Source organism: Oncorhynchus gorbuscha, linkage group LGY (genome assembly GCF_021184085.1).
Source record: "Oncorhynchus gorbuscha isolate QuinsamMale2020 ecotype Even-year linkage group LGY, OgorEven_v1.0, whole genome shotgun sequence".
Lineage (NCBI taxonomy): Eukaryota > Metazoa > Chordata > Actinopteri > Salmoniformes > Salmonidae > Oncorhynchus > Oncorhynchus gorbuscha.
In genome coordinates, this window is record NC_060199.1 from 1,240,368 (window position 1) to 1,268,210 (window position 27,843).

The 27,843-nt window shown below is 43.1% G+C and overlaps 1 long non-coding RNA gene across 1 annotated transcript; it reads right to left on the reverse strand.

The window, feature by feature from the left end:
* Nucleotides 1-877: 877 nt before the first annotated feature.
* On the reverse strand, nt 878-27,843 carry LOC124016618. The gene is made up of 3 exons (XR_006835409.1): nt 27,705-27,843; nt 27,070-27,164; nt 878-923 (listed from the first exon to the last, which is right to left on the reverse strand). It is a non-coding gene; the product is annotated as an uncharacterized LOC124016618 (long non-coding RNA).

Consider the following 27,843-nt stretch of genomic DNA (forward strand, 5'->3'; position numbering starts at 1 on the left):
ATAAGCGACAGGGGAAGAGAGGGAGAAGATGGAAAGAGAAAGGATTACTTCAGCTCCCCCGCTCCCGGCTTGAGCATTAGCCTAAACGGCCGTCTCATGGAGTGTATTCATGTAGAATGACGCTGTTGTTGACTTGCAGGGCGTTTCTGTGCGTATGGATGCATGAGAGGGACAAGGGAGAGAGGGGGGCCTGGGGAACATGTAGAATAACGCTGTTGTTGACTTGCAGGGCGTTTCTGTGCGTATGGATGCATGACAGGGACAAGGGCGAGAGGGGGGCCTGGGGAACAGAGGGACTGATTTCAAAATAACGGGGTCTAGATGGGATGGATGGATGATGAGAGAAGGTATTAAGGTAGGATGGATGATGGGAGAAGGTATTAAGGTAGGGTGAAAAGGATGGATGATGAGAGAAGGTATTAAGGTAGGATGGATGATGAGAGAAGGTATTAAGGTAGGATGGATGATGGGAGAAGGTATTAAGGTAGGGTGAAAGGGATGGATGATGGGAGAAGGTATTAAGGTAGGGTGAAAGGGATGGATGATGGGAGAAGGTATTAAGGTAGGGTGAAAAGGATGGATGATGAGAGAAGGTATTAAGGTAGGATGGATGATGGGAGAAGGTATTAAGGTAGGGTGAAAGGGATGGATGATGGGAGAAGGTATTAAGGTAGGGTGAAAGGGATGGATGGAGGGAGCCAAAGAGAAAGGATTGGGGTATGGATGGATTGAAATATTACTTCTAAATGCACCTCTGTGAAAGGTGAAAATGTTACACGTTGCTTATCACTCAATCACACTGTCCTTATGTAGACATCATAAACAATAGTAAGGTGTAACTGTTTGTTTGTTTTCCCAGGTGTCCTTCTTAAAGAACCGCCTGAGCTACAGGAACGCACTGCAGATTGAGCCGGTGAGCCATACTGAGAGAGAACAAGAGAGGGAGGGAAGGTTTACAGTTAGGAGTGAGTGACAATGTGAGAGACAGAGAACTAGACAGTTTGTCTTTGTAGATGTGCTATAGAATGGTTACACGTGAGGCTTGAGAAAGACAGAGATCCCTCCCCCTCCCCCTCTCTCTCTCTCTATGTGCAGCGGTATGGACAGTGGGGATGTGTGTTAGGATTTACATTACCCAACCCTATCATGATTATGTACTCATAAAATATTGTCATTTACATTTAAGTCATTTAGCAGACGCTCTTATCCAGAGCGACTTACAAATTGGTGCATTCACCTTATGACATCCAGTGGAACAGTCACTTTACAATAGTGCATCTAAATCTTAAAGGGGGGAATACTTATCCTATCCTAGGTATTCCTTAAAGAGGTGGGGTTTCAGGTGTCTCCGGAAGGTGGTGATTGACTCCGCTGTCCTGGCGTCGTGAGGGAGTTTGTTCCACCATTGGGAACTTGGGAAGGTTGAACACCAGACGGGCTGCGGCGTTCTGGATGAGTTGTAGGGGTTTAATGGCACAGGCAGGGAGCCCAGCCAACAGCGAGTTGCAGTAATCCAGACGGGAGATGACAAGTGCCTGGATTAGGACCTGCGCCGCTTCCTGTGTGAGGCAGGGTCGTACTCTGCGGATGTTGTAGAGCATGAACCTACAGGAACGGGCCACCGCCTTGATGTTGGTTGAGAACGACAGGGTGTTGTCCAGGATCACGCCAAGGTTCTTAGCGCTCTGGGAGGAGGACACAATGGAGTTGTCAACCGTGATGGCGAGATCATGGAACGGGCAGTCCTTCCCCGGGAGGAAGAGCAGCTCCGTCTTGCCGAGGTTCAGCTTGAGGTGGTGATCCGTCATCCACACTGATATGTCTGCCAGACATGCAGAGATGCGATTCGCCACCTGGTCATCAGAAGGGGGAAAGGAGAAGATTAGTTGTGTGTCGTCTGCATAGCAATGATAGGAGAGACCATGTGAGGTTATGACAGAGCCAAGTGACTTGGTGTATAGCGAGAATAGGAGAGGGCCTAGAACAGAGCCCTGGGGGACACCAGTGGTGAGAGCGCGTGGTGAGGAGACAGATTCTCGCCACGCCACCTGGTAGGAGCGACCTGTCAGGTAGGACGCAATCCAAGCGTGGGCCGCGCCGGAGATGCCCAACTCGGAGAGGGTGGAGAGGAGGATCTGATGGTTCACAGTATCAAAGGCAGCCGATAGATCTAGAAGGATGAGAGCAGAGGAGAGAGAGTTAGCTTTAGCAGTGCGGAGCGCCTCCGTGATACAGAGGAGAGCAGTCTCAGTTGAATGACTAGTCTTGAAACCTGACTGATTTGGATCAAGAAGGTCATTCAGAGAGAGATAGCGGGAGAGCTGGCCAAGGATGGCACGTTCAAGAGTTTGAGAGAAAAGAAAGGGATACTGGTCTGTAATTGTTGACATCGGAGGGATCGAGTGCAGGTTTTCAGAAGGGGTGCAACTCTCGCTCTCTTGAAGACGGAAGGGACGTAGCCAGCGGTCAGTGATGAGTTGATGAGCGAGGTGAGGTAAGGGAGAAGGTCTCCGGAAATGGTCTGGAGAAGAGGGGAGGGGATAGGGTCAAGCGGGCAGGTTGTTGGGCGGCCGGCCGTCACAAGACGCGAGATTTCATCTGGAGAGAGAGGGGAGAAAGAGGTCAGAGCACAGGGTAGGGCAGTGTGAGCAGAACCAGCGGTGTCGTTTGCCTTAGCAAACGAGGATCGGATGTCGTCGATCTTTTCAAAATGGTTGACGAAGTCGTCTGCAGAGAGGGAGGAGGGGGGAGGGGGGGGGGGGGGGATTCAGGAGGGAGGCGAAGGTGGCAAAGAGCTTCCTAGGGTTAGAGGCAGATGCTTGGAATTTAGCGTGGTAGAAAGTGGCTTTAGCAGCAGAGACAGAGGAGGAAAATGTAGAGAGGAGGGAGTGAAAGGATGCCAGGTCCGCAGGGAGGCGAGTTTCTCTATTTACTATGGGATTTCCCCCTATTGACCAACCCCCCCCCAAAAAAGTATAAATAAAACAGTGTTGTAAAAGAAAATGTCGCAGCTAAAAACCACCATATATAGCTATAGTGCAAATCACATGCAACAACTGGACGAAGTGCAGGCAAAGATTTTCTAATATTCCTTCCTGTTGGAGCTTCAGTATGAAACAGGTTTGTTTGTGGGTCAATATCACTAAAAGTGTTATTTTTTATCCTCAAGATAAATCATTCAAAAATTTTATATAAAAAATATACAAGGATCCTTGTGTGCCTTCATGATAATAGAAGCATACTTGACATAGTCTTGTACATTTTATACATTTACGACTATTTTATTTCAGTGGAAGGAGGCAATGTTTCAATGTCCCAGGTGCTGCTCAATCAACTTCAACAAGAACAATTAGGAATGAAATTATACATTAAAACAAATATTTTCACAATTTTTCATTAAATGTTATCTTATGTAAAGTCTTTTTATGTGAAATGCTGCACCTTTTATAAGAATATTGACTATTTTCTGTACATCAAAGTCATTGTCCACCCTGTTACATTGTGGTTACTGGCACTTTAAGAAAATATATATGGTCTACAATGACATCACAAACAGGAAATGATGTCACTTCCTTGGCAGGAAAACAACTGTGGTGAATATCTAGATTTCATACTATTACATTTTCATCATGATATGTTGGTGATGTGGGAAAGTATAACATGTCCACCCTGTTTAAGCTACATTTAAAAGACGTTAATCAAATTTCCTCATTTCAAAATATATTTGTCAAACAATTCCTTTTCAATTGGCAGACATTATCCTAGCTTCATCCCGATCACTTGGAGCATAGTTGCTGATTGTATCTCAAAATGTCCACCCTGTTATTGTCCAGCCTGTTATCCATGTACACGTAACAGTGTGTACATGCACTCAACAGAGTGAAAAAAATGGATATCATGCAGTAATGTGTTGCAAAATGTGATTTTGTTCATAAATTGTATTATATAATTACATGATATATAGCATGTATAATATTTAAAGAATAAATAAATATCGATTGAATCAGGTCTTTCTGAAGGAATGGCACCTCCTCTTAGTGCAGCTGAAAGACAGTGGCAATACAGAGAACGACGTAATGCTGCCCCAGAAAGAAGGAGAGAGTATCTAGAGAAAGAGAGGGAGAAATGGAGGAAAGATAGAGAGACAGGGAAGAAGGCAGTAGCTGAACTCAGTGACAGAGTGCAGCGTGCAGAAAGGAAGAAATGGAGAGATTCTAAAAGGATACTCCGAGCCAGGGCCAAGGCTAGTGGGTTGCTACAGTCCCAAACACCCCCCAACTCCTGAAAATCAGCCTGGGTCTTCATGGTTAGAATATGCTTAAGATAAGGCATTTAAGAATATTATTTGTTCAACTTTCTACTAACTCTAACCGTAATCCCGATCCATAACCCATAACCCTAATCCCGATCTACTAACCCTTATCCTTAACTTTATCTGACTCTACCCCATGAATCCTAACCATGCATTTAATATGTTTTAGGCAACGCCAGCAAGGGGAACGCATTAGAAAGAAACCCACAGAAGACCCCAAAAAGAAAGAGAGCATTTAAAATCAGAAGTGGCAAAGGAGAGGGAAAAAAAGAAAAACATACAGGAAGAGGTATGCAAGGATTAGGGGAGAACGGGCATCTGTATCTCCTCATTCAACATTCAAAGCATTACAGAGATGTCAGAATGTGACATCACCTATTAACAGGGCTCTCCTCTTTCACACATCGCTCATTAAAGATATCAAAACAAAATACAGAAATGCAAGGAATCAGAAGAACAAGCAAATCTTTGCGAATACACTGAAGTATAAACTTCAGAAGACTGTGTTGGGCTTTTCAAATAATGAGAGCAAAGTTGGAAGGGGACCAGTGCTCTTTTTTGATGAGGAAGGTTCTGCAGAACAGAAACACATAACAATGAAAGAGGATGTTTTCTCAGTGATGTGATGTAAGTAGTATAACGACCGGCCTGTAAACAAACCATTACACGACTAAAGAACAAAATGCAGAAGAGGCTTCTGACTGACAGAATGAAAACATCTGCACAGGAAATTCCTGCCTGAGGAACTAGGTCAGTTGTCCAATACCTCCTTCTGCCACCTCAGGCCTTTTTGGGTTGTTACGCCTAATGACACTGATCGTGAAACTTGTCAGTGCAAAACCCCATGAGAATTTACAGTTCATGGCAAATCTCTTCAGTCTTGGGCTTTTGTCCACCAAAAACCTTGAGGACATGGTCGACTCAAGTATGTGTAAACCGAAATCGAAGCTATGTGCTATTGGTGAATGTAAGGATTGCTTCCTCACCACTCATCCAACTCTAAAACCTCCTGGGAATGTAGAAGTTCCTGACACAATGGACCTTGGAGAAGATTCAGAAAGATGTAGAGAAGTGCTCCATGATAACCGTGAAGAGGGAGGTCACAATAACAGAAACTGAACTGGTCAGTCAGTTTCAAGATGTGTTGCCTAAAACTTAGCGAGCCTATCTTTAATATCAAGTGGCAATACATATAGGGAGCTTAGGGAGAGTCTGAAGAACAATGAGTGCTTGCTGCACATTGACATCAGCAAAAACTCTTCATGCAAATACAGTCAAAGAGATCCAGTTCTTGCATTTTGGAGGATCTCACCAGCAAGCCACTCTCCACACGGGAGTCTCTCCACACGGGAGTCTCTCCACACGGGAGTCTCTCCACACGGGAGTCTCTCCACACGGGAGTCTCTCCACACGGGAGTCTCTCCACACGGGAGTCTCTCCACACGGGAGTCTCTCCACACGGGAGTCTCTCTCACAATACAAGCAAAAAGGGAACTTCTACCTACTTGCCACAGAACCACACAAACGAGGCTTTCAAGAGGTCAACTGGAATTTCTTTGAGGCCAGCCATGGCAAGGGGCACCAGATGGTTTTGGAGATGCTCTCAAGAGATCTGCAGGTAGAGCAGTGCACCATGGAAAGGATATCCCAGATACACAGGCCCTGTGCAATGTCCTAAAGGGTCTTAACTCCTCTGTTGAGTGAAATGGAGGCAGGAGCAGAGGTAACCCTCCTTCCTCCCCATACACACATACAGTACATACATTGAGTATTGGTTGAGTATTGAAATGTTTAAGGTGTTTGTTACTCTTTATACCATATCATATGCTATCATATCATATGCTAACATAACATGAACATTAATGTGAACTGAATGGCATCAACAAATTCTTCTGGCCAAGTCCAAACGGAGATATTTGTTGGTACTTTAATGGACTGATAATTTGTCTGATGCCAGAGCCACTGGCTGTCAATAAACGCTCTTTGCAGAGGGAAAACTCCACCTGGAAGTATGTGGAAGAGCATTTGGGGTGAAAGGGGAGAGCGAGGGGAAGAGGAAGAGAGAGACTGGAACGTGTTTTAATGCTAATTCCAATGATTTTGTACCTGCAATGTATTTCTGTATTGTTGTTTTCACAATGAATATATAACTAAATAGCAGTTCCAATGTTGTTACTACATGTATTACTATGTAGATATCTCCTCAGTGTTCAGTATTCAGGTTACAGGGTTTAATTTATGTTCTGTCCGTTACAGTGGTCCATCCCTGTTATATCTCGGTCCACCCTTTTATCTTGGAATCTTTTTCAAATGAATTCAGTTACATTGTCAAATATCAAGAATTTGTGTCATGTATTTTAAAGGGTAAGACACGGCCGACACCAGAGAATTCTAAACTTGGATAAAATATAATTGATACCCGTCTCAATTTAGAAAGATGAGGTGCAAATTAGATGAAGTTCAGTATAAAACCACACATTTATACAAAATCTGTTATTTCTTTATAATTTGACCAGAACCAATGAACAGGGTTGACAAGGGGACACAATATCTTTTATGAAAACGTAAATATGATTAAAATAGTCCAATGAAAGTAATTAAAGATAAGTGCATGTCTGTAACAGGGTGGGCATATCTTATGGCTGATTCACTGAACATGGGTTTATAATGATCTAACTCTAAGTGCTGGAGCTTGGCCAGCATGTTTTTCTACAAGTCTAATATTTTTATTTATTTTTTTATTTTACCTTTAATTTTACAAGGCAAGTCAGTTAAGAACAAATTCTTATTTTCAATGACGGCCTAGGAACAGTGGGTTAACCGTCAGGGGCAGAACGACAGATTTTGTACCTTGTCAGCTCGGGGATTTGAATTTGCAACCTTTCAGCTATTAGTCCAACACTCTAACCACTAGGCTACCCTGCCGCCCCAGGCGTGTTCCAAGTGTTTTGTGATATTGGCCCTTGTGTCTGTCTGTGTGGCGCGCACATGACATTAATATTGTCTGTTCAATGTTTCATAAAGCTGTGATTGAGAATAGCCTAGGCCTATAGTCTGACATTTATTCCTTTTGAAAGCAGCATCTTTTGTACACCTTAGGCTATTACAATATTTGGGAAATAGAATTTATTGTGGCAAAAAATGTAGCCTATGTTGGGTCCTCAAATATATTTTTGTAGCTATTTTTAGAACACAAGGCCAGAATATGTGTGCATATACAGTGGTGGAAAAAGTACCCAATTCTCAAACTTGAGTAAAAGTAAAGCTACCTTAATATGAATCGACTCAAGCAAAAGTGAAAGTCATCCAGTAAAATACTACTTGAGTAAAAGTAAAACTATTTGGTTTTAAATATACTTGAGTAAAAGTACTTGGTTTTAAATATACTTAAGTATCAAAAATACATGTAATTGCTAAAATATACTCAAGTATCACAAATGAATGTATAAATCATTTAAAATCCTTATATTTAGCAAACCAGACTCCACAATTATTAATTTAAAATGTATTGATAGCCAGGGGCACACTCCAAAAAGACATAATTTACAAAGGAAGCATTTGTGTTTAGTGAGTCCGCCAGGTTAGAAACAGTTGGGATGAGTGTGTGAATTGGAATTCAGTGTGTGAATTGTCCTGTCCTGCTATTAGGCATTTGAAATGTAATGAGTACTTTTGGGTGTCAGGAAAAATGGATGGAGTGAAAAGTACATTATTTTCTTTAGGAATGGAGTAGAAGTAAAAGTTGTCAAAAACAAATAGTACGGAAGCTGTACTTTAAAAGTATTTTCACTTAAGTACTTTACACCACTGCACATATGTGACCTGATTCAGGAAACTGTCGCAAGTCACGACTTCACAGGGGAGCTGTTTGAACATAACATTTTTGGGGCAGGAATGCCTTCTGGAACATGTAAACTTTCATGTGCCTTAATCACAAACGTGTATGCCATCTGTAAATACAAATATAATTTTTAAATTATGAGCCTAGTTGGTTTAGCCACAGAAAAAGACACCAACCTTCCCGCAAGCCATGATCGACTGAGATAATGAGTGGGCTGGACATGCCAAGAGATTTGTTCGGATTGGTCTACCATGTAGCACGCTTCTGTGGCTTTTTTCAAAGATACCAGTAGAACTGCATATGTGTTGCTCTCCACTTTCTGGAGGACTGAGTTTTGAAATCAGTGGAATTAGAGTATGATAGCTAAGGAGATGGAGAAATTCTGGCGTTTGATTGCAAATATGCAGAAATTGTCGAAAAGATAACACACAGAAAGAAGGCTAATGTATAAAACACCTGTCTCCGGATTACATCTTCAAACTAAGGGCAACCATGGCATCCGTGACAGAGGGGGAGAAGGGTCCATATCCATGTATACAGGTAATAGTCTAGCTAGCTACATTTTCAAATATTACACGTTTCTAATTTTTCGTTTTCATTTCACGTGTACTGTTAGTTAGCTAGCTAACGTTAGCTGAATGGCTCGCTAGCTAACGTTACCTGTATGATCTGTGTTATTATTCGTATCTCAGAGCCATTTGCATTGCTAGTTATAGCCTGATGTTAGCTAACATTGAACCTGGTTGGTTAGCTACCTGCAGATTCATGCAGGGTAGTAAAGTTATGAGTTGGGATTATGGTTAATTGTTTAGCTAGCGAGCTAACTACATGTCTAAACAAAATACTCCACTATCCAAGTAACTATTTCAATAGAATGTTTATGATGTCACTGCGACAACTGTTGATAGACGTAGCTGGTAATTTGCTCTGGCCATCTACTCCGATTTCAGAGCACGCTCGCCTGATTGTGCGAGAGTGTAGAATAACCTACGAATTGACGAACCCTGAATATGGCCAGTGCCAGTAAATGTTTGCGAAAAAGCGTATTTAAATTGTTGCCAGAAGCACAGTTGCAGTCACCAATGCTCTGGAAAACATAAAAACTGCCTAGCCAGCTCTGCTAGGGCGAGTAAAATGGTCAGAGTGAGCTGTTCTCTCATTTTTGTCTGGAAGTAGCTAGCAATCTAGCCAACGTTAGCCAGTTAGCTTGGGTGCTTGACTGCTGTTGGGTCAGAATGCTCAGATCATCCCTACTTTCCAGCCAGAGTGTCCAGTGTGCACTCTGAACGCCCCCGAGAGCAAAACGCTCTGAAATTATGATTGTCCAATCTGACAACCCTCGGAGTTTACGAACGCCCAGATTAAATTTACAGACACACCCGTAGTATAAGCCAGCCTTGTCTTGAAATCTTTGTTTTTTTAGTGCATCGCCTCACATGTGAATCCTTAAAGAGATGGGTGGGGCTAAAACTTAAAAGGGTGTGAATGATGCTGAATGGGTGTGGACAAAGAAGAGCTCTCCAATAGGTACCAAAACATTCAATGGCCATTTCTCAAAAGTGAGGTAACAAGTTTATCAACTTTCAAAGCAGAATTACTTCCCCATTTGTCCTCAGCTATATTGTATGATATACCATTTTCTAGCTCTGAGTCTCTACTTTTATCCAATGTAAAAAAAAGCACCATTTCAAATGTTGCTACATCATACCGAAACGAGCCGGTCGGTCACATTATTGGTCATTCAAAGTTTATTTTTACTTGGGAAATAGGATTACTGTGCGGGACGTTAAAACAAAACACCTCAAACTTGTATCTTAAACACACCTTTAGAAAAATGCATGCAGTTTCCTCATGGAGGAGGATGTCATTCTCCCGAGGAGGATGAGCTGGCCATTAAATAACTTAATTACTATTTTGGAAGGAAAACAATTTTATGCATATGATTTCATTATTTGTAATATTTTACAAATAAAATAAACACTGGACAGTTACCTTTTAAATATAAAGGTCTTCTCTATGCCTCAAGGCAAAATGTGTTGAATTGCAGGATATTAGCTTTAAAGATGGAACAACTACACATTTCTCTGACCCATGGCAAAATGTGTTGAATTGCAGGAAATGTACATGAACAATTCAACATTTTGAGAGGAGGGCCTTTGAAATCTTCCTTCCCAGGGCCCGAGAATAGGTTTGTCCAGCCATGCGCTGTCGAAGTCGTGGTAAAACTCCTTGTATGCTATTTTTATGTGCTCTGATTATGAGGGGGTCCCTGGTGAATTTGCTATCACAAAAGGGGTCCTGGCCTCAAAATGTTTGAGAACCACTGGTCTAGTTCCTCTCCTGCTGTCTGTTGACTTTCACAGCACTGCCATCTAGAGGTGAAAATAGACTCTACCACTAACTAACACTATCTTCATTGCATTTACTGTAGTTCTGTTTCCAATTAATCTTATTTGATCAAAGGTTGGGGTTGATGGCAGGATGGATATCGGGGGTGACATCTGCCCTCCTCTTTCTGTTTACCTGTCCTTGTTCTATATGTCTTATTTTGTATTGTTGATTTTTTTAACTAGACCTCTAGCTTTCTATATCTGTCTGCTATTTAATGTTTATATAATAATTGCATACTTTTCCACAAAGTACCAATGCACCTTTCTTGTGTGTTCAATAATTTGGGCTCCCGAGTGTCGCAGCGGTCTAAGGCACCGCATCTCAGTGCTTGAGGCATCACTACAAAACCTAGTTCAATTCCCTGCTGTGTCACGACTGGCCATGATTGGGAGTCCCATAGGGCAGCGCACAGCTAGCCCAGCATAGTCCGGATTAAGGTTTGGCCAGAGTAGGCCGTCAATGTAAATAAGAATTTGTTCTTTAACTGACTTGCCTAGTTTAAATTTAATAAAGGTAAAACAATTATAATATTTGAGCAAGATACACACACATATACATGCACGATAACAGGTACACACACAAGCATTATAACAGGTACACACACACACAAGCATTATAACAGGTACACACACACATACATGCATTATAACAGGTACACACACATATACATGCATTATAACAGGTACACACACATATACATGCATTATAACAGGTACACACACACATACATGCATTATAACAGGTACACACACATATACATGCATTATAACAGGTACACACACATATACATGCATTATAACAGGTACATACACGATAACAGGTACATACACACATATACATATATGTGGGGTGGCCAGAGGACTCTCTCTAATTCTCTCTTTCTTTCTCTCGGAGGACCTGAGCCCTAGGACCGTGCCCCAGGACTACCTGACATGATGACTCCTAGCTGTCCCCAGTCCACCTGACTGTGCTGCTGCTCCAGTTTCAACTGTTCTGCCTTATTATTATTGGACCATGCTGGTAATTTATGAACATTTGAACATCTTGGCCATGTTCTGTTATAATCTCCACCCGGCACAGCCAGAAGAGGACTGGCTACCCCACATAGCCTGGTTCCTCTCTAGGTTTCTTCCTAGGTTTTGGCCTTTCTAGGGAGTTTTTCCTAGCCACCGTGCTTCTACACCTGCATTGCTTGCTGTTTGGGGTTTTAGGCTGGGTTTCTGTACAGCAATTTGAGATATCAGCTGATGTACGAAGGGCTATATAAATAAAATTTGATTTGATTTGATATACATACAAAATAACATGTACACACACAACATGTACACACACATATACACGCACGATAACAGGTACACACACATATACATGCACGATAACAGGTACACACAATAACAGGTACACACACATATACATGCACGATAACAGGTACACACACACATATACATTTACATTTAAGTCATTTAGCAGACGCTCTTATCCAGAGCGACTTACAAATTGGTGCATTCACCTTAAGACATCCAGTGGAACACATACATGCACAATAACAGGTACACACACATACATGCACGATAACAGGTACACACACATACACATGCATTATAACAGGTACACACATATATATGCACGATAAGGCATGTGGCATGGTCTACAGTCAATCACGGACTACAAGAAGAAACCCAGCCCAGTCACGGACCAGGATGTCTTCCTCCCAGGCAGACTAAACTTTTTTGCCCGCTTTGAGGACAATACAGTGCAACTGACACGGCCTGCAACGAAAACATGCGGTCTCTCCTTCACTGCAGCCGAGGTGAGTAAGACATTTAAACGTGTTAACCCTCGCAAGGCTGCAGGCCCAGACGGCATCCCCAGCCGCGCCCTCAGAGCATGCGCAGACCAGCTGGCCGGTGTGTTTACGGACATATTCAATCAATCCCTATACCAGTCTGCTGTTCCCACATGCTTCAAGAGGGCCACCATTGTTCCTGTTCCCAATAAAGCTAAGGTAACTGAGCTAAACGACTACCGCCCCGTAGCACTCACTTCCGTCATCATGAAGTGCTTTGAGAGACTAGTCAAGGACCATATCACCTCCACCCTACCCGACACCCTAGACCCACTCCAATTTGCTTACCGCCCAAATAGGTCCACAGACGATGCAATCTCAACCACACTGCACACTGCCCTAACCCACCTGGACAAGAGGAATACCTATGTGAGAATGCTGTTCATCGACTACAGCTCGGCATTCAACACCATAGTACCCTCCAAGCTCGTCATCAAGCTCGAGACCCTGGGTCTCGACCCCGCCCTGTGCAACTGGGTACTGGACTTCCTGACGGGCCGCCCCCATGTGGTGAGGGTAGGCAACAACATCTCCCCGCTGATCCTCAACACGGGGGCCCCACAAGGGTGCGTTCTGAGCCCTCTCCTGTACTCCCTGTTCACCCATGACTGCGTGGCCATGCACGCCTCCAACTCAATCATCAAGTTTGCGGACGACACAACAGTGGTAGGCTTGATTACCAACAACGACGAGACGGCCTACAGGGAGGAGGTGAGGGCCCTCTGAGTGTGGTGTCAGGAAAATAACCTCACACTCAACGTCAACAAAACTGAGGAGATGATTGTGGACTTCAGGAAACAGCAGAGGGAACACCCCCCTATCCACATCGATGGAACAGTAGTGGAGAGGGTAGCAAGTTTTAAGTTCCTCGGCATACACAGACAAACTGAATTGGTCCACTCACGCTGACAGCGTCGTGAAGAAGGCGCAGCAGCGCCTCTTCAACCTCAGGAGGCTGAAGAAATTCGGCTTGTCACCAAAAGCACACAAACTTCTACAGATGCACAATCGAGAGCATCCTGGCGGGCTGTATCACTGCCTGGTACGGCAACAGCTCCGCCCTCAACTGTAAGGCTCTCCAGAGGGTAGTGAGGTCTGCACAACGCATCACCGGGGGCAAACTACCTGCCCTCCAGGACACCTACACCACCCGATGTTACAGGAAGGCCATAAAGATCATCAAGGACATCAACCACCCGAACCACTGCCTGTTCACCCCGCTATCATCCAGAAGGCAAGGTCAGTACAGGTGCATCAAAGCTGGGACCGAGAGATTGAAACACAGCTTCTATCTCAAGGCCATCAGACTGTTAAACAGCCACCACTAACATTGAGTGGCTGCTGCCAACACACTGTCATTGACACTGACCCAACTCCAGCCACTTTAATAATGGGAATTGATGGGAAATGATGTAAATATATCACTAGCCACTTTAAACAATGCTACCTTATATAATGTACTTACCCTACATTATTAATCTCATATGCATATGTATATACTGTACTCTACATCATCGACTGCATCCTTATGTAATACATGTATCACTAGCCACTAACTATGCCACTTTGTTTACTTTGTCTACATACTCATCTCATATGTATATACTGTACTCGATACCATCTACTGTATGCTGCTCTGTACCATCACTCATTCATATATCCTTATGTACATATTATTTATCCCCTTACACTGTGTATAAGACGGTAGTTTTGGAATTGTTAGTTAGATTACTTGTTGGTTATCACTGCATTGTCGGAACTAGAAGCACAAGCATTTCGCTACACTCGCATTAACATCTGCTAACCATGTGTATGTGACAAATAAATTTGATTGGATTTGATTTGATTTGAATAACAGGTACACACACACATATACAAGCATTATAACAGGTACACACACACATATACAAGCATTATAACAGGTACACACACATATACATGCATTATAACAGGTACACACACATATACATGCATTATAACAGGTACACACACACATATACATGCATTATAACAGGTACACACACATATACAAGCATTATAACAGGTACACACACATACAAGCATTATAACAGGTACACACACATACAAGCATTATAACAGGTACACACACATGCACGATAACAGGTGCACACACACATATACATGCATGATAACAGGTACACACACACATATACATGCATTATAACAGGTACACACACGATAACAGGTACACACACACACACACATATACATGCACGATAACAGGTACACACACACATATACATGCACAATAACAGGTACACACACATATATACATGCATTATAACAGGTACACACACACATATACATGCATTATAACAGGTACACACACACATATACATGCATTATAACAGGTACACACACACATATACATGCATTATAACAGGTACACACACACACATGCATTATAACAGGTACACACACACACATGCATTATAACAGGTACACACACACACATGCATTATAACAGGTACACACACACACATGCATTATAACAGGTACACACACACACATGCATTATAACAGGTACACACACACACATTATAACAGGTACACACACACACATTATAACAGGTACACACACACACATGCATTATAACAGGTACACACACACACATACATGCATTATAACAGGTACACACACACATATACATGCATTATAACAGGTACACACACACATATACAAGCATTATAACAGGTACACACACATACAAGCATTATAACAGGTACACACACATACAAGCATTATAACAGGTACACACACATACAAGCATTATAACAGGTACACACACATACAAGCATTATAACAGGTACACACACATACACGCATTATAACAGGTACACACACATACACGCATTATAACAGGTACACACACATACACGCATTATAACAGGTACACATATACATGCACGCATTATAACAGGTACACACACACATGCATTATAACAGGTACACACACACATATACATGCATTATAACAGGTACACACACACATATACATGCATTATAACAGGTACACACACACATATACATGCATTATAACAGGTACACACACACATATACATGCATTATAACAGGTACACACACACATATACATGCATTATAACAGGTACACACACATACAAGCATTATAACAGGTACACACACATGCACGATAACAGGTGCACACACACATATACATGCATGATAACAGGTACACACACACACATACATGCATTATAACAGGTACACACACATATATACATGCACGATAACAGGTACACACACACACGATAACAGGTACACACACACACATAGACATACACAGTAACAGGTACACACACATAGACATACACAGTAACAGGTACACACACATAGACATACACAGTAACAGGTACACACACATATACATACACAATAACAGGTACAGAATTGTCATTCCGTCTCTATCATTCCCTCACTGTCACTATCACTCTGTCATTGTTATTCCATCTCTATCATTCCCTCACTGTCACTATCACTCTGTCATTGTTATTCCATCTCTATCATTCCCTCACTGTCACTATCACTCTGTCATTGTCATTCCATCTCTATCATTCCCTCACTGTCACTATCACTCTGTCATTGTCATTCCATCTCTATTCCATCTCAGTCAAAGACCAAAATTACCATCTGTTTCTTTGAATTGCCTTGTGAATACCTAACACTGCATGATCATATTTTATAACTTGTTGGCAATAGAACACGCTTTCAAATGATGCCCACCTGACCTGTTTTTGGATTACAACAGTAATTGTGTGATGGCTGGAATGCAGGGTTTTTTCCAGAGCGACTCATAAAAGTCCATTAAAATGACTTAGGAATTGTATACACTTTGGAGAGGTGAACTTTTAATACTTTTCTGTTCCCTTTCAATTGCTACCATGCTTATGCATATGCTTTTCATGTTTCATCTATAAGAAACATTCAAATTTAGCCCTATCCATATAGGCCAATTCCCATGAGTGTAAAACGTTAAAAACTAGCACAAAAGAGAACATTTCATTCAGCGCAAATAGAATGATTTAAGACTCACCCAAAGCAGGTCGTAGCGGTAACGCTGTTGCTGTTTGGCAGTCTATCCAACCATGACGCACAGTGCCCATATGCACCTGCAACAAGGGAAACTAATGTTTTTTCCGATTTAGTTTCATTTGATTAAAAGCCAAGCATAGCCTCCCCTCTCCGTAATGAAGGCTGTTTTGTGGTCCTGCCCAATGCATTTGCCAAGTAGCCAAGACAATTTTTTACTTCGCACTTTTTTTCTTCTTAACTTCTTAAAGCATTGTTGGCTAAGGGCTTGTAAGTAAGCATTTCACTGTAAAGTCTACACTTGTTGATCTGATTTTAAAGGGTTTTGCTCAAGCGATCGCTTTGAAATAAATCTTTATTAAAAGATCAAATTTGGAAGCAGCAAAACAGTGAGCAGAGCCCCTTTTTAATTCTGTATTGTACATGATTTTAACTCTTGTTAATACTTTGGATGTGCGTAAAAACCATGTAGGCTACATGTCCATCATGGAATGAGAAATGAGACGATGCCAGTGACCATCGGATTTATAAAACATTTGTTATTCTCCTGTAACAAATGCTTGTTTTCCTTTTTATTTGATAATAACACATGTAGCCCCCAGTGGGCAACACTTACCCTACTCACACAAATCATCAAGGAACCCACCAGGTACAACCCTAACTCTGTAAGCAAGGGCACCCTCATAGACGTCATCCTGACCAACTGGCCCTCCAAATACACCTCCGCTGTCTTCAACCAGGATCTCAGCGACCACTGCCTCATTGCCTGTATCCGCTACAGTGCCGCAGTCAAACGACCACCCCTCATCACTGTCAAACGCTCCCTAAAACACTTCTGTGAGCAGGCCTTTCTAATCGACCTGGCCCGGGTATCCTGGAAGGACATTGACCTCATCCCGTCAGTTGAGGATGCCTGGTCATTCTTTAAGAGTAACTTCCTCACCATATTAGATAAGCATGCTCCGTTAAAAAAATGCAGAACTAAGAACAGATACAGCCCTTGGTTCACTCCAGACCTGACTGCCCTCGACCAGCACAAAAACATCCTGTGGCGGACTGCAATAGCATCGAACAGTCCCCGCGATATGCAACTGTTCAGGGAAGTCAGGAACCAATACACGCAGTCAGTCAGGAAAGCTAAGGCCAGCTTCTTCAGGCAGAAGTTTGCATCCTGTAGCTCCAACTCCAAAAAGTTCTGGGACACAGTGAAGTCCATGGAGAACAAGAGCACCACCTCCCAGCTGCCCACTGCACTGAGGCTAGGGAACACGGTCACCACCGACAAATCCATGATTATCGAAAACTTCAACAAGCATTTCTCAACGGCTGGCCATGCCTTCCGCCTGGCTACTACTACCTCGGCCAACAGCTCCGGCCCCCCCGCAGCTCCTCGCCCAAGCCTCTCCAGGTTCTCCTTTACCCAAATCCAGATAGCAGATGTTCTGAAAGAGCTGCAAAACCTGGACCCGTACAAATCAGCTGGGCTTGACAATCTGGACCCTCTATTTCTGAAACTATCCGCCGCCATTGTCGCAACCCCTATTACCAGCCTGTTCAACCTCTTTCATATCGTCTGAGATCCCCAAGGATTGGAAAGCTGCCGCAGTCATCCCCTCTTCAAAGGGGGAGACACCCTGGACCCAAACTGTTACAGACCTATATCCATCCTGCCCTGCCTATCTAAGGTCTTCGAAAGCAAAGTCAACAAACAGGTCACTGACCATCTCAAATCCCACCGTACCTTCTCCGCTGTGCAATCTGGTTTCCGAGCCGGTCACGGGTGCACCTCAGCCACACTCAAGGTAGTAAACGACATCATAATCGCCATCGATAAAAGACAGTACTGTGCAGCAGTCTTCATCGACCTTGCCAAGGTTTTCGACTCTGTCAATCACCATATTCTTATCGGCAGACTCAGTAGCCTCAGTTTTTCGGATGACTGCCTTGCCTGGTTCACCAATTGCTTTGCAGGCTTAGTCAAGTTTGTCAAATGAGAGGGCATGCTGTCCGGTCCTCTGGCAGTCTCTATGGGGGTGCCACAGGGTTCAATTCTCGGGCCGACTCTTTTCTCTGTATATATCAATGATGTTGCTCTTGCTGCGGGCGATTCCCTGATCCACCTCTACGCAGACGACACCATTCTATATACTTTCGGCCAGTCATTGGACACTGTGCTATCTAACCTCCAAACGAGCTTCAATGCCATACAACACTCCTTCCGTGGCCTCCAACTGCTCTTAAATGCTAGGAAAACCAAATGCATGCTTTTCAACCGATCGATGCCTGCACCCGCATGCCCGACTAGCATCACCACCCTGGATGGTTCCGACCTTGAATGTGGACGTCTATAAGTACCTAGGTATCTGGCTAGACTGCAAACTCTCCGATATCAAACATCTTCAATCGAAAATCAAATCAAGAGTTGGCTTTCTATTCCGCAACAAAGCCTCCTTCACTCGCGCCGCCAAGCTTACCCTAGTAAAACTGACTATCCTACCGATCCTCGACGATGTCATCTACAAAATGGCTTCCAACACTCTACTCAGCAAACTGGATGCAGTCTATCACAGTGCCATCCGTTTTGTCACTAAAGCACCTTATACCACCCACCACTGCGACTTGTATGCTCTAGTCGGCTGGCCCTCACTACATATTCGTCGCCAGACCCGCTGGCTCCAGGTCATCTACAAGTCCATGCTAGGTAAAGCTCCGCCTTATCTCAGTTCACTGGTCACGATGGCAACACCCATCCGTAGCACGCGCTCCAGCAGGTGTATCTCACTGATCATCCCTAAAGCCAACACCTCATTTGGCCGCCTTTCGTTCCAGTACTCTGCTGCCTGTGACTGGAATGAATTGCAAAAATCGCTGAAGTTGGAGACTTTTAAATCCCTCACCAACTTCAAACATCAGCTATCTGAGCAGCTAACCGATCGCTGCAGCTGTACATAGTCTATTGGTAAATAGCCCACCCATTTTCACCTACCTCATCCCCATACTGTTTTTATTTATTTACTTTTCTGCTCTTTTGCACACTAATATCTCTACCTGTACATGACCATCTGATCATTTATCACTCCAGTGTTAATCTGCAAAATTGTAATTATTCGCCTACCTCCTCATGCCTTTTGCACACATTGTATATAGACTCCCCCTTTTTTTCTACTGTGTTATTTACTTGTTAATTGTTTACTCCATGTGTAACTCTGTGTTTTCTGCTCACACTGCTATGCTTTATCTTGGCCAGGTCGCAGTTGCAAATGAGAACTTGTTCTCAACTAGCGTACCTGGCTAAATAAAGGTGAAATATATAAATAAAATAAAAAGTCCAACAGGCAGGTGAATAGGACCAACCAGGTTCCTAAGGAGTCACTGCCAAGAGGGGACCACCGCCTATGCTGTTAGGTCCCTCGTGGACTACAGACATCGTGGGGTTGGCTCCAGTGCCTGGTGGGCTGGGAGGGGTAGGTCCTGAGGAGTGAGTTTTAATCAGTTATATGGTGACGTAAATATATGCAGTATAGTTTTATATAAAAAGGATAACTTTAAATGTTTCACTATTTTTAAATAGGATGGTCCTCCGCTTAGGAACCTCCTCTGCCCCACTTACTCAATCTCACTTCATAGACTTCAAGGCTGTTGTTAGTAAAGATGGGGACACTATGGAAGATCTTGAGATCCAATTCAATGCATACTATTCAAGATTGTAAAAATCATATGGAAATGCAGTCATTATAATAATAATAATATAATAATAAGTCATTATGGGCAAGTCTGAGTCATTCCCTGTGAAGTCTGGAGTGAGACATGGTCCCTTCATCTCTCAGATCCTCTTCCTTATTACCATTAACTGGATTATGACCAAAACCACATCGGTGGAGCCTGTTCTCTGAGCTGGAAGATCTCAAAACGTTGTGTGTATTTGCCCAACTCATCCCATCTGGAGGTCTGAGCAGAGCAGCCTCTCAACAAATATCCACCTATACAACAGCAATTTCAAATCAGTTCTATTGTATGGTTTGGATTGTTGTCAAGAACGACATGAGACGGAAGGATAATTTCAGCAGTGGAGCTCTCAGGAAAATCAAATCAAATCAAATTTATTTATATAGCCCTTCGTACATCAGCTGATATCTCAAAGTGCTGTACAGAAACCCAGCCTAAAACCCCAAACAGCAAACAATGCAGGTGTAAAAGCACGGTGGCTAGGAAAAACTCCCTAGAAAGGCCAAAACCTAGGAAGAAACCTAGAGAGGAACCGGGCTATGTGGGGTGGCCAGTCCTCTTCTGGCTGTGCCGGGTAGAGATTATAACAGAACATGACCAAGATGTTCAAATGTTCATAAATGACCAGCATGGTCAAATAATAATAAGGCAGAACAGTTGAAACTGGAGCAGCAGCACAGTCAGATGGACTGGGGACAGCAAGGAGCCATCATGTCAGGTAGTCCTGGGGCACGGTCCTAGGGCTCAGGTCCTCCGAGAGAGAGAAAGAAAGAGAGAATTAGAGAGAGCATATGTGGGGTGGCCAGTCCTCTTCTGGCTGTGCCAGGTGGAGATTATAACAGAACGTGGCCAAGATGTTCAAATGTTCATAAATGACCAGCATGGTTGAATAATAGTAAGGCAGAACAGTTGAAACTGGAGCAGGAGCATGGCCAGGTGGACTGGGGACAGCAAGGAGTCCTCATGTCAGGTAGTCCTGGGACATGGTCCTAGGGCCCAGGCCAGTTGAAACTGGAGCAGCAGCATGGCCAGGTGGACTGGGGACAGCAAGGAGTCATCATGTCAGGTAGTCCTGGGGCATGGTTCTAGGGCTCAGGTCCTCCGAGAGAGAGAAAGAAAGAGAGAAGGAGAGAATTAGAGAACGCACACTTAGATTTACACAGGACACCGAATAGGACAGGAGAAGTACTCCAGATAAACAAACTGACCCTAGCCCCCCGACACATAAACTACTGCAGCATAAATACTGGAGGCTGAGACAGGAGGGGTCAGGAGACACTGTGGCCCCATCCGAGGACACCCCGGACAGGGCCAAACAGGAAGGATATAACCCCACCCACTTTGCCAAAGCACAGCCCCCACACCACTAGAGGGAAATCTTCAACCACCAACTTACCATCCTGAGACAAGGCCGAGTATAGCCCACAAAGATCTCCGACACGGTACAACCCAAGGGGTGGGGGAACCCAGACAGGCCGACCACAACAGTGAATCAACCCACCCAGGTGACGCATCCCCCCCAGGGACGGCACGAGAGAGCCCCAGCAAGCCAGTGACTCAGCCCCCGTAACAGGGTTAGAGGCAGAGAATCCCAGTGGAAAACGGGGAACCGGCCAGGCAGAGACAGCAAGGGCGGTTCGTTGCTCCAGAGCCTTTCCGTTCACCTTCCCACTCCTGGGCCAGACTACACTCAATCATATGACCCACTGAAGAGATGAGTCTTCAGTAAAGACTTAAAGGTTGAGACCGAGTTTGCGTCTCTGACATGGGTAGGCAGACCGTTCCATAAAAATGGAGCTCTATAGGAGAAAGCCCTGCCTCCAGCTGTTTGCTTAGAAATTCTAGGGACAATTAGGAGGCCTGCGTCTTGTGACCGTAGCGTACGTATAGGTATGTACGGCAGGACCAAATCAGAGAGGTAGGTAGGAGCAAGCCCATGTAATGCTTTGTAGGTTAGCAGTAAAACCTTGAAATCAGCCCTTGCTTTGACAGGAAGCCAGTGTAGAGAGGCTAGCACTGGAGTAATATGATCAAATTTTTTGGTTCTAGTCAGGATTCTAGCAGCCGTATTTAGCACTAACTGAAGTTTATTTAGTGCTTTATCCGGGTAGCCGGAAAATAGAGCATTGCAGTAGTCTAACCTAGAAGTGACAAAAGCATGGATTAATTTTTCTGCATCATTTTTGGACAGAAAGTTTCTGATTTTTGCAATGTTACGTAGATGGAAAAAAGCTGTCCTCGAAATGGTCTTGATATGTTCTTCAAAAGAGAGATCAGGGTCCAGAGTAACGCCGAGGTCCTTCACAGTTTTATTTGAGACGACTGTACAACCATTAAGATTAATTGTCAGATTCAACAGAAGATCTCTTTGTTTCTTGGGACCTAGAACAAGCATCTCTGTTTTGTCCGAGTTTAATAGTAGAAAGTTTGCAGCCATCCACTTCCTTATGTCTGAAACACATGCTTCTAGCGAGGGCAATTTTGGTGCTTCACCATGTTTCATTGAAATGTACAGCTGTGTGTCATCCGCATAGCAGTGAAAGTTTACATTATGTTTTCGAATAACATCCCCAAGAGGTAAAATATATAGTGAAAACAATAGTGGTCCTAAAACAGAACCTTGAGGAACACCGAAATGTACAGTTGATTTGTCAGAGGACAAACCATTCACAGAGACAAACTGATATCTTTCCGACAGATAAGACCTAAACCAGGCCAGAACATGTCCGTGTAGACCAATTTGGGTTTCCAATCTCTCCAAAAGAATGTGGTGATCGATGGTATCAAAAGCAGCACTAAGGTCTAGGAGCACGAGGACAGATGCAGAGCCTCGGTCCGATGCCATCAAAATGTCATTTACCACCTTCACAAGTGCCGTCTCAGTGCTATGATGGGGTCTAAAACCAGACTGAAGCATTTCGTATACATTGTTTGTCTTCAGGAAGGCAGTGAGTTGCTGCGCAACAGCCTTCTCTAAAATCTTTGAGAGGAATGGAAGAAAAATCTACTGCATCTTCTGGCTGAACAAAATACACAGTGAGGAATTTGAATAATGTTTCCCAAAATGTCACACAACACATCAAGAGAAGTTGACTGATGGCCACTTTCTCAGAATGCCCAGATAAACTCATTGTGGACTTCAGTCCCAATGGGGATGACGTGGATTGAATAAGTATATAGAATAGTAGATATTTGTGAATTACCACCTGGATTCAGTCTTATGTAGCCAACTTTGAAATGTTTTTTTTATACATTCAATAAAAGTAGAGACTCAGACACTACAGTTGAAGACCAATGGGAAAGTAATTCTGCTTTGAAAGTTGGTAAACTTTTAAACTCAGTTTTGAGAAAATGGCCTTTGAATGTTTTGGTATCTCGTGAAGGGCTCTTTGTCTACACCCATTCAGCATCGTTCACGCCCTCTTAAGCTTTAGCCCCACCCATGCAGTTTGACTCTTGGAGTGTTCAGAGAGCACACTTGACACTCTGGCTAATGATTTGTTTAAGCTGGTCATGGATAACATGAACAGCCTAACCAGCTCTGACGACAACAATTTCATTGTGATTTTTTTTGCAGACATTTACAGACACCGGCCCTATTCAATGGGTGTTGTACACTTTAGCTTAAGACATGTTGCTAGCTAGGTAAACTATGAACCGAGCTAGGTAAACAAAGTGTAAGAGAACACACGCGTCACGTAACGATAGCTAACGAGCCAACCAGCTAACGTTAGCTAGTTAAACAACAATGAACACATTGCCAAATCATATTACTACCCTGCATGAATATGCTGGGAGCTACCTACCCAGGTTATTTTTAGCTAGCTATTAGGCTCTAACTAGAAAAGCAAACGGCTCTGGGAAACAAATAATGTCAGCTAGGGAGCCAGTCAGCTAATATTAGCTAGCTAGCTAACAGTACACTTTAAATTGAAATGAAGCAACTTTGTCAAAATTAGAAACACGTAATATCTGAAAATGCAGCTAGCTAACGCTAGACTATCATCATGCATGATGGACACGTCTCCCTGCCATGAATGCCATGCCACAGTTCCCCTTAGTTTGAAGATATAATCCAGAGACAAGTGTTCTCCTGCTTCTCCATCTCTTTAGCTATCGGACTCTAATTCCATTGATTTCAAAACGTAATACTAGAAAGTGGAGAGCAACACTTATGCAGCTCCACTACACAATATATATATATATATTTTTAAACATGTTTGACAGGATTGCCAACAGACTGACCAGCTCAAAATAGACAGACTTCTTTAAAAGTACGATCTCTGCCCCCATGTGCAGTTGCAAACCATTAGTCTGGGCTTTTTTATGGCGGTTTTGTAGAAGTGGCTTCTTCCTTGCTGAGCGGCCTTTCAGGTTAAGTCAATATTGGACTCGTTTTACTGTGGATATAAATACTTTTGTACCCGTTTCCTCCAGCATCTTCATAAGGTCCTTTGCAGTGTTTCAGGGATTGATTTGCACTTTTCGCACTAAAGTACGTTAATCTCTAAGACCGAACAAGTCTCCTTCCTGAGCGGTATGACGGCTGCATGTTCCCATGGAGTTCATACTCACATACTATTGTTTGTACAGATGAACGTGGTACCTTCAGGCATTTGGAAATTGCTCCCAAGGATGAACCAGACTTGGAGGTCTACATATTTATTTTCTGAGGTCTTTCTTTAGATTTTCCCATGATGTCAAGCAAAGAGGCACGGAGTTTGAAGGTAGGCATTGAAATACATCCACAGGTACACCTCCATTTGACTCAAATTATGTCAATTAGCCCATCAGAAGCTTCTAAAGCCATGACAAAAAAAAATTGGGGGGGGTTGACGTTTCCCCCTTTTTCGTGGTATCCAATTGTTTTAGTAGCTACTATCTGTCTCATCGCTACAACTCCCGTACGGGCTCGGGAGAGACGAAGGTTATAAGTCATGCGTCCTCCGATACGCAACACAACCAAGCCTCACTACTTCTTAACACAGCGCCATCCAACCCGCAAGCCAACCGCACCAATGTGTCAGAGGAAACACTGTGCACCTGGCAACCTTGCTTAGCGTGCACTGCGCCTGGCCCTCCACAGGAGTCAATGGTGCGCGATGAGACAAGGATTTCCATACAGGCCAAACCCTCTCTAACCTGGACTACGCTAGGCTAATTATGCGGCAACCCACGGACCTCCCGGTTGCGGCCGGTTACGACAGACCCTGGGAGCAAACCCAGAGTCTCTGGTGGCGCAGCTGGCGCTGCAGTACAGCGCCCTTAGCCACTGCGCCACCCATGACATAATTTTGGGGAATTTTCCAAGCTGTTTAAAGGAACAGGCAACTTAGTGCATGTTACCTTCTTACCCACTGGAATTGTGATAGTGAATTATACGTGAAAGAATGTGTCTAAACAATTGTTGGAAAAATGACTTGTGTCACGCACAAAGTAGATGTCCTAACCGACTTGCCAAACCTATAGTTAGTTAACAAGAAATTTGTTAAGTGGTTGAAAAATGAGTGACACACACACCTTGCTTTATCATTATGCGTAGTGTGTAGATCGATGAGGGAAAAAAATTACTTAATACACACACACACACACACACACACACACACACACACACACACACACACACACACACACACACACACACACACACACACACACACACACACACACACACACACACACACACACACACACACACACACACACACACACACACACACACACACACACACACACACACACACACACACACACACACACACACACACACACACACACACACACACACACACACACACACACACACACACACACACACACACACACACACACACACACACACACACACACACACACACACACACACACACACACACACACACACACACACACACACACACACACACACACACACACACACACACACACACACACACACACACACACACACACACACACACACACACACACACACACACACACACACACACACACACACACACACACACACACACACACACACACACACACACACACACACACACACACACACACACACACACACACACCTTGCTTTATCATTATGCGTATAGTGTGTAGATCGACGAGGGAAAAAAATTACTTAATACATTTTAGAATAAGGCTGTAACGTAACCAATTGTGGAAATAGTCTGAAGTCTGAATGCACTGTAGCTAAATGCCCACCAGAGCCAACAGGTAGCCATTGTGATAAGCCATTTTGTATTAGATTTAAGAGATGGACATGTAAAATATGTTTTCCTGATTTATCAATAATAGCCATCTTAAGGTACACTTGTTAATTGAAATGCATTCCAGGTGACTGCCTCATGAAGCTTGTTGAGAGAATGCCAAGCTGACATCAAGGCAAAGGGTGGCTATTTGAATAATCTAAAATGTAAAATATATTTTGATTTGTTAAACACTATTGGTTACTACATGATTCCATATGTGTTATTTCAAAGTGTTTATGTCATCACCATTATACTACAATGTATAAAATAGTAAAAATAAAGAAAAATCCTTGAATAAGTAGGTGTTCTAATACTTGACTGGTACTGTGTGTTTCTTAACAGAATAGCATAGCTAGTGTTTTTTTTGTTTTTCTAATGAATTTAATTGGCTATTTTGGTTTATGGCCTTGGTGCCCTGGCAGATTGGGCACCTCTTGGCCAAATGGCCATTCCCCTAAAATCACGAAATTCCAGGCCTGGTACAGTCTACGGTTGGAGTGGAGGTAGGTTGGGGAATATTTTGCTATCTGGTGCCCTCAACTGGTCAATGTAAAATAATGCAGGCATGACATAGGTCTTAGCAGTCAATGAAATAAGTATTCAAAATGTAATTAGCATGGTGTGTATACTCACCTGTGATAGGCCAGCTGTAGTCCCATCTGGAAGAAGGGCTCATCTTGCCAAAGTGAGAGTAGACAATGACTTTGACATCCAGGTCACGCATCATTCTGGAGGTTAAATGACAAAATGTAGAATATTTGAGGGTAGGCCTATACAAATATATGAATTCATAATTGATTACATCAAAACTATTTTTCATAAATGTGTACATAGGCCTGTATAATATTTAATTAAGGTCTTGAAAATAAGACTAGTTGATTCAGGTGTATTAGCGCAGGCTGGAACAAAAGCCTGGAACACCCTGTAGCTCTCCATGACCAATGCAGATGCCCACCACTGCTACAGATGGAGGTTTTCAATTGATCAACCAAGGAAATGTAAAACTAATCATATATTTGAGGTTTAAAAACAGCCTCTGAAGTTGGTCATTACCACCGAAGTGTCAAATTACATTTTACCTTACGGAAAATGCATCAACCCTTATAATAAAATGACATAATCCACATAATTCACATTTCCAGTTGCTGCAGGATAATTTTCCTGCTATAGCAAAGTAGTTAAACTAAGATCCTACGTATACTGTACAGTGTGTCGCATGTAGCTCTAACAGAAATACAACTATAACATACATTTGAAGGTTTACATACACTTAGGTTGATCCGTCGTAAGGAGGAGGAGGAGACCAAGGCGCAGCGTGTTAAGCCTACATACTTATTTTATTAAAGAAAGAACACTGAACAAACGTCAAGCTATATAAACGAGTGCTAACAGGCAACTACACATAGA